At 42.2% G+C, this 12,853-nt stretch overlaps 1 protein-coding gene across 1 annotated transcript in view; it reads right to left on the reverse strand.

Moving 5' to 3' along the window:
* The window catches only part of GSE1 (Gse1 coiled-coil protein), a 416,100-nt gene that overhangs the window by 364,408 nt on the left and 38,839 nt on the right, over positions 1 to 12,853 (reverse strand). The gene's annotated exons all lie outside the window — the stretch shown is intronic.

Genomic DNA, 12,853 nt, shown 5'->3' on the forward strand with positions numbered 1-12,853 from the left:
TGCCCCTAACTGCCAAATTCATAAATGATTCCATCTGATAAGTGTTCCCCAATACGTCCCAGTTTATAGATGTGCTTTACAAACTATACAACACAAGAGCATATCCTTACATATCTTTACAAAGAACTAAGGATCAAGTAGGGTTAAGGTTATCAAAATGTAAAATACAAATAGTGCAAACCAGATGGGCCAAGTGGTTCTTATCTGCCATCAAATTCTGTTTTTATATTACTTCAGCACATCTGTGCCAATCAGAATAACATCCATCGTAGCTCCCATTTCCATCACAGAGCTCGTTACCGTGGGATAAATCATCTGCCAATTCCTACTTGTAGTAAATCCGCAATGACAGAACTACGTAAATAATATATTCATTCCTCAGACATTCTTTTATCCAATAGCATGAAGGTAACCGAGGATCACTGTCAGATTAATCCACAAATGCAACGTTCCTCAGTAACGAAAGTGTGGGCTACAGGCTTTATTTCAATGTGACCAAAAGTGCTGCAACATCACAGTGACCCCCGGCAGATACAGAAACATACACATATTATCGTTATATTAAAGAATAAAATAAAGTTATTGCTTGGCTCAAATAAAACAAGCCTGGACTAGCATCGAACCATGTTGACTTTAAACCGGTGATTGTCGGCTTTAACAAACCAATTGTTAGTAAATATAGCCCTTAGTTTGCAGCATAACTTGAGAATATTAGAGTATAAAGGTTGAAGTAACCCAATAAGTCGTCATCTACCTGCTGACCTAGAACCCCCAACATTCTACTGGATATTACAGCTACATCTGTCTCTGATTTGAACATGTGTGGGAGGCCATATTGGACAGATTGTGCCAGTGGTGTATTGGGAAGACAAGGAGTCCTTGGGATGGAGGGGCAGAGTGGTGAGGAAGACGCATGAGACACTACCAGCCAATAACATATAAGGACAAGTGCACCTCTATACATCCACCCGCTCAGCATTCAGGCTGTACAAGCGCATCACATGGGGATTGATTAATGCAAGTGGCACAGGGCTGCTCATGCATTTACAAAGGAGGGTGGCTCGTAATTTTGGATTCACATTGTAAAGTGTCTCTCTGGGTAAAACACATGAACTAATTGACCCAGTTCCACCATGAGTGGGTTGGAACATCTCTCAAAGTCTGCTGGTGCCAAGTATGCCACACCTACCTGCCTGCCTCTCAGTCACAGAACAAAGGCCCATACCAACTGTTTGTTTAACATGGTCTCCAATGAAATGGTTGTGAGCCCCTCTGACCCCCACCCGTGGATTAGCACAGGTTGCATGCTAAACCGCTAGCCCCAATGGGGTTTGTCTTCTTTGTACAGATATTATAAGAAAAAAATAAAATAAAGAAAACTTTATGAATTATAACTCTGAATAAATGCTGTCCAATGGGTGAAACCTTCCCAAACCTTCTGAGAAATAATGTCAATATATAATTAATTTGAAAGGTTGCAAATTATTTATTATTTCACATAGAACCCAATAGTCACTTGTGGAACAAACAATATAGCACTAACCTAACAGCAATAATAACCCAGTATGGTCAAGTAGGTTACCCTAGTACCACATGTGGCCCTCCACGCTTCACTAGCTACATTGCCAGATGCTGCTAATGTGTTTTTACTCTCTTAACAAATGTACTCACTTCGGTTATCATTAAAGGAAATTCATGGCCCTGATGGGAGTTCCATGAAGTTTGCGGGAAATCATGAGCGATATCGCATTGTTTGCAGTCGCCTAGTATGTACCCAGCTAAAGACATGAATGTCAGAAGTAAAAGTTGCGTTTTTCAGAGATTATACAAGTTCTGGCCACAATGACCTCTAGTCAGATCTGTCATTGTTTTAAAGGCTGGGGGACATTATTATTCACAAGAATATAAATTTTTCTCCTTCACACACACCTTGGATTAAAAGAAAAATACACATTTTAGGTAGTCAGGCCCCGGGCAGGTGTGTGGTCACATAATTCAGAACGGACCGCCGGGTTGACCCATATCTGAACAAGGCACCACGTAACAACCGATGATCTATCAAACTTTTCGGTCCAACATTACACAGCAATTATTTATACAGAATGGACGGCCCAGGTGGCCTAAAATGAATACATTACATGAGGCCCCACTTCGGTCAATAAAGAAATAGGATATATGTGATCACATTGCAATTAATTCACATGCATCTTACATACTGTTACTTCACGTGATAACATATCAACATGTATACTGTAACACTGTAAGCATTGCAGGTTCCAAACTCAAGTGTATTCTGTACAGGGGTATGGATCATATAGTCTACAACAACTAGGTCGACAAGCATTGGGTCAACACCACTAGGTTGACATGCAGCAAGGTCGACATGGGTCTAGGTCGACATAGGTTAGGTTGACAGGGTCATTAGGTCGACAAAATCATTCGGTCGACATCGGCAAGGTCGACAGTCAAAACGGTCGACATGGGGTTTTTCAGTGTTTTTTTTTTTCATCCGAATGTAGACACTGTCGACATGGGCACAGTTTGAAGTGCACTGCATCCCCTCGCATTGCTCGCTCACTATGCTTTGGGCACTCTATTTTATTCTCCCACCACGCCCTAGTGGATGGTAGGGCATGAAATACCGCCTGTCGGCACATGTCGGCTCAAAAAAACAGAGAAAAACCCCATGTCGACCTTTTGACTGTCGACCTTGCCCATGTCGACCTAATGTTTGTGTCGACCTAATGACCTGTCGACCTAAACCCATGGCGACCTAGACCCTTGTCGACCTAGTGGTGTCGACCCAATGCTTGTCGACCTAGTTGTTGTAGACAATATGACCATATCTCTTGTACAGAACCATATACCAAAGACACTTCTGCGTAGGAGACAACCCTACCCCAATGTACCGTGTAAGTGTTAAATCCCTCAGCAGTACACACTCTCAATGCCCCTTTCCCACTGCAGGCTTTACACGGTAAAATGCCGTTTTTTTAGCCTTTTTAAACAGCTAGAGCTGCAGTGGGAAAGCTCCAGGTTGCTTTACCCGGGTAACAAATACCGGTATTTGTTAACCGGGTAAAAAGCAGTGTTTTTACCGTGTAAGAGCCGTTTTTTTGGCAATGGGAAAGGGTTTTAAACGGTATTTAGAAATAATAATAAAGGTTAAGAACATGATTGGTGCATGTGATGTTTTTGACAGGCAAGGTTTACTAGAGAGTTTAAACGTGTTGCTTTGTGGTTTACACGGGTAAGTGTGAATGGGACATTTACTGCTTTTAAACGGTAATTTACTGTTTAAAAGCTGCAGTGGGAAAAGGTCTTTGTGGCTCTTACCTGGGTAAAGACCCGTTTAAAAAAAACGGGTCTTTACCCGGGTAGGCAGTGGGAAAGCAGCATTAGTGTGCAGAGTTTCCGCACAAGAAAACAGGGCTAAAACGGATGACAATCTCGAACAGATGCCGCATGATTATAAATGAGGTGTCAGCAAATATCAGAGACTTGTATGGAATAAAGAATGCCTGCGAAGAGTGTTATGTAACAATATGTGTTCCGTACAATGTAACAAGATGTGCTCCATACAATGGAAGGTGGGGGCTGACTCATTGGTATCATGCATTAACCCTTCCACAGCTGGGAAGAGAGCTCTTATGGAAAATAAGTTGCCTATTAGCAGGATCATTCACGCTGGAACTTGTAGCTCCACAACAGCTGCAAAGCACCGAGATAAAATATACATTCATCTGGACTGTAATGGGTCATACGTGAAAACTAAACCTATTGCAGCCCAGATTATATCATTTGTAAAATGGGGGTTACAGGGGTCATGCCGGCAGCATCATGCCTGTCCCATATTGTAATGTGTTAATGACACGCATCATTAGTATAGCCAGATCTTAATAACGATGTAGAGTGCTCGCTCTGTGTATATTAAACTCAAGATCAACTCTTAATATTCCCAACATGTTAAATAATAATAAGCACAGTCCCTCCATACTGTTTATAGCATTGAGCTAGATTTACTTTATATTGCATATATATATTAAATGACACAACACAATGACATACAGGTACCAACAAGACCATATATATATATATATCTTTACATTTAAAATGAATTATACGTCCAACATGAAGAACAGGGCTCAGAGTGCTTCCAGGAGTTGGAGTGAACTTGGGGTTAAGGAAACAGGACATATAGGAAGCTAAAACACTGAGAAATGTTATTCTATGCATAATTTTCAAGACCTTTGCTGGCAGGACAGGACGAGTGGTGGAATATAATTTTTTATCTTTATTTTTCCAAACTAATTACATTGGACTGTGATCCTGATTCATTGTACAGGTCGGGTCTCCCTTATCTTTGATCCCCCCCCCCCCCCCCCCCCACACACACACACCTTTTTTTCATACTTGCCCGGAGCACTCATGCAATGCACTCCTGGGACCGGAGATGCCACTAAAGAGCATCCCAAATGCCACCGTGGGCAACGGAGGACCATCAGGACCCCACCAGGTAAGTAATGAAAAAAGGTAAGTATTGAAAAAAAAAAATATTCCAAAATTCCAAAAAATCCCTTATGCAAATTGCTTGTGGTCCCCAGCATTTCGGATAAGGGGTACTCAAGCTGTAGTAGGCTACTGATCAAAGCTGCGATATTTCTGCCTGCAGATGTGAGTAGGAATGTGCAAGTGTAACAGCCGCCTAGAAGTGAATAGAGACAGCGATTGCAAAAGAACAGCAACTGCATACAGATTCGCAATGCATGTCCTCCGATAATCGGGCGCTCGAGGGAGTCTATGGCAACACATCATGTCCACATGAATGGAGATGCCGGAGCCACGCTTAGCACTGGATCGCAGATATAGACACACCCATAAAATGGCCGGGAAACACCAGAATTTCCCCATCACTCCCAGTTAACTCCTCAAATGGTACCTGCCTATCAATCAGTCTGTGTGAATATAAGTTTCTATTGGTAACTATTGCTTTGTCTAACGCAGGCTTTCCCAACTACGGTCCTCAAGGCACACCAACAGTGCAGGTTTTAGTGATATCCAGGCTTCAGCACAGATGGTATAATCAGAATCCCTCAGATACTAATTAACTCACCTGTGCTCAAGCCTGGATATCTATAAAACCTGCACTGTTGGTGTGCCTTGAGGACCGTGGTTGGGAATGCCTGGTCTAACTGCTTGGCTTTAGAAAACAATCTATAATACCTAGATTGCTGGACTGTCTGCTTATGGGTGTGGTATATTTCACAGACAGTCGGGATTCCGACAGTCATTACTCAGACGTCGGAATCCCGACTGCACAGCGTGGGGAGGGCAATGAAGCCCCTTGCAGGCTCGCTGCGCTCGCCACATTGCGGGCACGGTGGAGAGCTGCGCTTGCCACCTATTTTATTCTCCCTCTATGGGGACCTCCACGAGGGAGCAGTCGGGATTCCGATGTCGGAGGAATGAATGGCGGAATCCCGACTGTCGGGGAGCCGTCCGGCAACCCTGCTTATTAGCACAATACTAACAAATCGGCTGTATCCCCACTAAGTATATGAAAGTTGCAATACCTGGATAAACAAGCAAGACCTTGACCTGGGTCCACCTGTCAGCTGCCTGTTCCTGGATATGGGCTGTAAAAGACAGGTATCGAGAGAGAAAAGCAGCAGTCGGGCGGGGGGGGGGGGGGGGGGGGCTGTGTGTCCCCCCTCCCCCTCTATTATCTGCACAGGAAAGGGAATGATCGCGCTGGGGGCAGGGGGTACTAGTACTACTAGTTCCCATCCGCTGTAGGGACCCCACCACTGATCTAACATACACTGCAGGGACCCCCAGGGCAGTCATTCCCTTCCTGCGCTGCCCAAGTTGGGGGGGGGGGGCAATAGTGATCCGCTCATTAGATATGCACAGAGCGGACCACTATTGGTTGTGTCCTAAATACCGTTTCCGACCCGATTTTGGTGCCAAAATACCGGGTCTGAAACCGGTAGGACCCTGTTTTTTTTACTGTTTCCAAAAACCGTTTTTTATTTTTTTTGGAAACGGTAAAATCACTCTGGACCTTTAAGACCGCACAGATTACCGTTTTGAAATGGTTAAAAATCGGCAAAATACCGGGGGGGTTTTGCAGTCTGAAAGGGTCATAACTGTATCCTCTATTATTAATGGTTGGTATCGGCCGGTACCTTATGACATTTATTATTGCTATATGTACATTGATTTATTGCTTTCTGTGTCTATAAATACTGTGTGTGTTTTTAAAAATGTAAAAATTCAAACCTGGCTATTGTTTTTCTTTCTTGTCTATATGTGTGAATATAAGCAGTGAGTGCAGGTTCACAGATCATTTTCTGCAAATGCTCAGTGCAATGCATGCAGCTTACCAATAATAAGCATTTTATAGAACCATGAATCAGGCCCTACGTCACCCATCAACCCAGGAACAAGGGAACAGGTAATCAATGACAATCAGCGGAGAAGCAGACTTATACTATACCTTGATGTTATCTCTAAATAAGTCTAATAACGATCAATTACAATTTTGTCCGATTTCACCCTTTAATAGGAAACAGATAGTTGTAGTAAATGGAGTGCATTCTATGGAGGGACATGTTACCAGTGGAGTACCCCAGGGATCTGTACTTGGACCAGTGCTCTTTAATACAGGTTGAGTATCCCGTATCTGTAGATCCCTTATCCGAATTATTCCAAAAACCGTGGTTTTTTGGATCAATTCAATTTTTTCTTCCCCCCCCCCCCCTTACCCTTTTTACATACTTACAAAGTCCCCCGGCATCCATGGCAGCCCTTCAGCATCCTCTCCGGAGTCTCCAGCGGTCCCAGGAGTGCTTTGCGCGAGTGCGCCGGTGACATCACCGGCGCACCTGGGAACTCGCGCAAAGCACTCCTGGGACCGCTGAAGACTCCGGAGACAGTGCTGAGGGCCTGCTGTGCACTCCGGGGGACAACGTGGACGCCGAGGGACCACCTGGCACCACCAGGGGACAGGTAAGTATGGCTAAGACATTTTTTTCCCAAAAACCGGAAAATTCCCTTATCTGGAATGCTCGTGGTCCCGAGCATTTCGGATAAGGTATACTCAACCTGTGACATTGCAAATGGTATTGAAGGGAAAGTATGCCTTTTTGCAGATGACACAAAGATATGCAACAGAGTAGACACACCAGGAGGGGTAAATCAAATGATTGATGATCTAGGTAAACTTGAGAATTGGTCAAGAGCATGGCAACTACAGTTTAATGAAAAAAAAAATGCAAAATTTTGCACTTGGGACTCAAAAACCCAAAGGCTCAATATAGTATCAAGGGTACTATAATGGAAACTACTGAGGAGGAAAGAGATCTAGGAGTCACTATTTCAAGTGACTTAAAGGCAGGAAAGCAATGTAGCAAAGCAATGAGGAAAGCTAGTCAGATGCTTGGTTGCATAGGGAGAGGAATCAGTAGCAGAAAAAAAAGAAGTAATAATGCCACTTTATAGGTCATTGGTACGGCCTCATCTGGAATACTGTGTCCAGTTCTGGAGACCATATCTTCAGAAGGATATAAATACATTAGAGTGTACAAAGAAGGGCAACTAAAATGGTGCATGGCCTACATCACAAAACTTACCTGGAAAGACTAAAAGATCTTAACATGTATAGTTTGGAGCAGAGAAGGGAAAGGGGGGACATGATAGAAATCTTCAAATATATCAATGGTTTTAACATAGTACAGTAATAGAACACGAGGACATGCACTGAAACTGGAGGGAGGTAGGTTCAGGGGAAATGTTAGAAAGAATTACTTCACAGAAAGGGTAGTGGATAAGTGGAATAGCCTCCCATCAGAGGTGGTAGAGGCTAAGACAGTAGAACAATTTAAACCTGTTTGGGATAGGCATATGAATATCCTTACAAAGAAATAAGGATTAAAAAAGGTTGAGATTACCTGAAGGGTAAAAAAGGGGCAGACTAAATGGACCAAATGGTTCTTATCTGCCGTCAAATTAAATGTTTCTATAATAGCAAAAATAAGGCTCTGAAAGATAATGGGGTAAATTTACTAAGATTTCTATTGCAGATAGGATGTTGCCAAAGCAACCAAGCATTATTATCAATGGGGACTGCACGTTGGTTTACGCCATTCTTAGATGCAGTAAACTGCTTTCTTCCTCTGGAATCATTCTTTCAGGAGAAGGATCTTAAGATTCCTCTCCCCAATCTTTGGAACTTGTGAGTTACATTTAGTACAAATCGAAAAACAACTGCTCCAGACCCCCAAAAAAAGAAAAACCAGACTACCTCCATTACCCACCTCTGTTCAATTATAAAAATGAAAGCTTTATCACAGTATATAATCCAGGATACAGACTGTACATACCGCGGTATGAGGAATGTGCCGTTTATTATTGCAAGAGTTTAGCCGATAAACTACATGCTACAATACAACATACAGTCATTTTGTAATGTTCAGTAGGAGTCCACATCATAATTTAAAGCAGGCAGTGCCAAAAATGTATTTACCATTGATCAGTCCCATCATTTACACAAGCAATACCACCAATTACAAAATACAACGATCATTTAACACAAATGTTTGCGGCACCTGCGGCACCTCTTTAAATCTGTGTACGAAAGCATGAGGAATTCATTTGCACATTGCAAGCTTAAATATTCTGATCAAAATATAAGCAATTTCCTTCTTACACCACTTTCACACTGCCTAAACGTTTTAAAAAACGATATTTTGAAACGTTATTTAAAACGGGTCTGAGCCTTCACATTGCAGTAGATTACCGTTTTAAATACCGTTTAAATACCATTCACATCAGTCAACCCGTTTAATCCCCTGAACATGTTTCAAGGCAGAATGTAGGGGACAGCCTCTCACAGGTCTGTAATCTGTTGTTTTAACTAAATACCGTTTCAGAGTCATTCTCACTGCATAAAAAAACGGCTCTGAAACGTGTAGGACATTTTAAACGTTTTGAAATACCGGTTATCTTTAACCGGTAAATTAACTCTGGTGCTTTCCCACTGCAGCCTTAAACGTTTTAAAATGGAAAAAAAACCCGGCAATATACCGTTTAACAATTGCGGTGTGAAAGGGGTATTACTTTCACTTGCCAATAGACACAGACTTGCAGGAGTGTCAACAAGCTTCAACAACCTTTGTCTTTTTATTCAGCACTCATATATGGCCTTAACAATGGCATGTAGCCGGTAACACATCTAGCACAGGGAGAACTGTGCACAGTCGATTCTACACTTGGCACTTACCCTGCTCACTGCTGATCTCCGGCCACTGTCTCAGAGCACAGGTGGGAAGGGGAGAGAAAGAGGTAAGCTTGATAATGTGAACAGATATCTCCCAGTGTCGTGTAATCTCCGCCAATTAAACCTCCTCCCGGGCCTTGAACATACGCATCATAGAACTTTCCACACGGTCTCCATGACACAGGCTTAAACAATCTCTGCCGAGAGTTTGATCTCCATTTAAATGAAGTGCTCCTTGCGTGATATTGGGAGATGATCGCCCTAGCAGGTCTAAGGTAACGCTCCTGGAGATGGGAGATAACAGAACGGAGGCTGGTTTCGTCTTCTGGCTGAAAGTTTATCGTTTATATCGGTTTCATTTGAAGGATGAGCAGGGATCTTATCTGGGTTGAAACAGAGGGGAGAGCAGGGGGATAAGGATTTTAGAACTGATGATTATCCAAAAAGAGATTGGATGGCCCCAGTTTAGTACATGACGAAAAGCTGTGACTGGTTTTTGAAAGCAAATCACTCGCAACTATCTCCGTCAGAGACCCCAGCTTGTACAGAAAGACTCAAGCAGGAGTTTAACTTCATTATCCCTGCTGGAAAAGAGCTGACTATCAAAAGGACAATAGTTGGAAACTACAGTATAGTTGTAAATTTAAAACGGATTTAGGTGAAGAATTGCAAAATAAAATTGCCTTACCATTGAATGATGAAACACATAATACATAAACCCCAAATTAATATCTCCAAGCATGTTACGTCACCCCAAAGAGCTATTTTGTACTTATAATCGGTTATAAATAAGATGCACTTTCCTATTGCTTCACATAACAAAACTTCCTACACAAACATAAAGCTCACAATACATCAAAACATAATAACAGCATCAAATTATTTTATACATGTAGAAACCACTTGCAGTGTACCCGCGTGAAGCTCCCGGGTAGCACCAGGATTTGCAACTGGGTATTACTTCCAGTGGGCACTGAGGTCTCCTCGCGCTCCCTCTCCACACTGCTCTCCTTGGCAGCATGCCAATTCTGGGTCCAGCTCTACACAGTGCTCTGCTCATTATCCGCTTCCCCAGCAGTTGGGCCTACTTCCACTGTGCCAGAGAAACCTCCAAATCTCAGACATAAGTGCGGTCATATTGGGAGCAATCACCTAGCTGTCTTTAGCCACTCCGTTTACTGTTTTCAGTCAGCTGTCTGCAGTAGCCAATCACAGAACATTGCTTCATATAAAGGAAGCCATCTAGCCACTCTCCAATTGCCAGTACTACATCGCTACTTCAGAGTAAACGGCTGTGTGGGGAGCTCCCTTACATTCCAGTGTCAAAACAGTTCCAGTCCTTTTAATCCAGATCCAGTCTGGTAATTAAGTCTCTTCTAAATTATAGTTTTCCAGTTACAGTCTGGTAAATACAGAGACTCAGTATCTAACACCTGCTCGGTTTCAGTCCAGTCGCCTCTCCAATTCCATTCAAGTTACTTTCCGGATCTGGGCACCTAACCAGTTCCAGTCCCACCATGCATCAACGTTCCAGCCTTTTCTCCCATTCTCCTCATTTCTACCAGTCCAGAAACAGTCAAAAGAATTCCGGACTCCATTCCAGTTCTCGTCTTGGCTGCTGTCCAGCTTCTCTACAGTTTTGATTCCGGTTACAAAGCCACACCATTCTACTATCAATACAGTCGATCCTAGAACCCAAGATCCAGTTTGGACTCCTTCGTTCCCTCAAACCAGCTCTGGCTCAGCTCCAACAATTCTAATCCTTTCCTATTCCGAGCCTCTTCTACCAGCTGGAAGAGACTTTGCTGTGCAATAAAGTTATTTCTTGTTTCTTCAATGCCTTCAGGTCAGCCACTGCTAGAGTACCAAAGAATATCCCAAGGTCACTCACTTCCAGAAGAGGCTGGGAATAGGAAAATACTAGAATTGTTGGAGCTGAGCTAGAGCTGGTTTGAAGGATGAAGGATCAGGTGCCTGCCGTAGATGGGTAATGGTGTACAGTAATTAGTGTGATGTAGTGATGGGGTATTATGGGACGGGGATACTGAGAATAACAGGAATGATATTAGAAGGGGACTTACAGGTAAATAGAAGTGGAGCAAACTCTGAAAATATGAAAATATTGATTATTATTAAGTATACAAAACAATAAAAGTGTATATGCAGTTTATTAATAGTAAATATACATACATATTAAAAAAATAATACTTATATATATATATATATATATATATAGTGTGACCGATGCTGGGCAAGTTCGCTGGTCACTAGTGGCCAGTGTATAGCCAAGGGACAGGGTCGCGGGATTGATTGGTTGATGTAACTGCTGGAAGTACAACTGAACAGTTTGCGTCATCCTAAAAATCAATCTGGTTAATAAGGCCCAGTGGTTCAGTAAAAACCTTTGTCGACATTAAATCATATATATATATATATATATATATATATATATGGGGGGAAAAAAGGGGGGGGGGGCACACAGTGCGCTCAATGGAAGTAATGGAGAGAGCTGCAACCCTGAAAGGATCCCCTGTTAGATGGGACCCGGGTAATAAAGAAATGGAGAAAAATGGGGTATTCAGGGTGCGCTTCAAAGACCTTATACAATTAGACTGTACAATTCAAATGTTAAAAAACAATTTATTAAAAAAATTGCTCACAGGAGCGTAGCAGTATTATAAACAAGGTCCAATTACAGATACTGTGAACTGATGGTATAACAATCTGTATATTCAAAAGGTAGATGGATGTCCATAAACGGCAGTTAAGTCCAACGCGTTTCGTCGTTCACACGACTTCCTCAGGGGCATGGCATAATATGATTGTCAAACGGATTTCTAGTAGAACTCTAGGATACTCCTAGGAAGCGCAATATTTTGGCTGTAGAGACTTGATGGGTCTACAAATATAGGCGTGGTGTCCACTAGCCGTAGTGTATATGGGAATAGAGATTCTCGATGTGAAAAAAAGATATTTGGTCTTCCAGTCAAAGTAGAGTGAACTGCTAGGCTCCACAGTAGTTTTCACTACTGTGGAGCCTAGCAGTTCACTCTACTTTGACTGGAAGACCAAATATCTTTTTTTCACATCGAGAATCTCTATTCCCATACCCATATACACTACGGCTAGTGGACACCACGCCTATATTTGTAGACCCATCAAGTCTCTACAGCCAAAATATTGCGCTTCCTAGGAGTATCCTAGAGTTCTACTAGAAATCCGTTTGACAATCATATTATGCCATGCCCCTGAGGAAGTCGTGTGAACGACGAAACGCGTTGGGCTTAACTGTCGTTTATGGACATCCATCTACCTTTTGAATATACAGATTGTTATACCATCAGTTCACAGTATCTGTAATTGGACCTTGTTTATAATACTGCTACGCTCCTGTGAGCAATTTCTTTAATAAATTGTTTTTTTAACATTTGAATTGTACAGTCTAATTGTATAAGGTCTTTGAAGCGCACCCTGAATACCCCATTTTTCTCCACATATATCTATATATATATATATATATCTATATATATATATATATATATATATATATATACACACACACATATAAATAAA

The sequence above is a fragment of the Crinia signifera genome, chromosome 11, assembly GCF_055691185.1.
Source record: "Crinia signifera chromosome 11, ASM5569118v1, whole genome shotgun sequence".
Classification (NCBI taxonomy): Eukaryota; Metazoa; Chordata; class Amphibia; order Anura; family Myobatrachidae; genus Crinia; species Crinia signifera.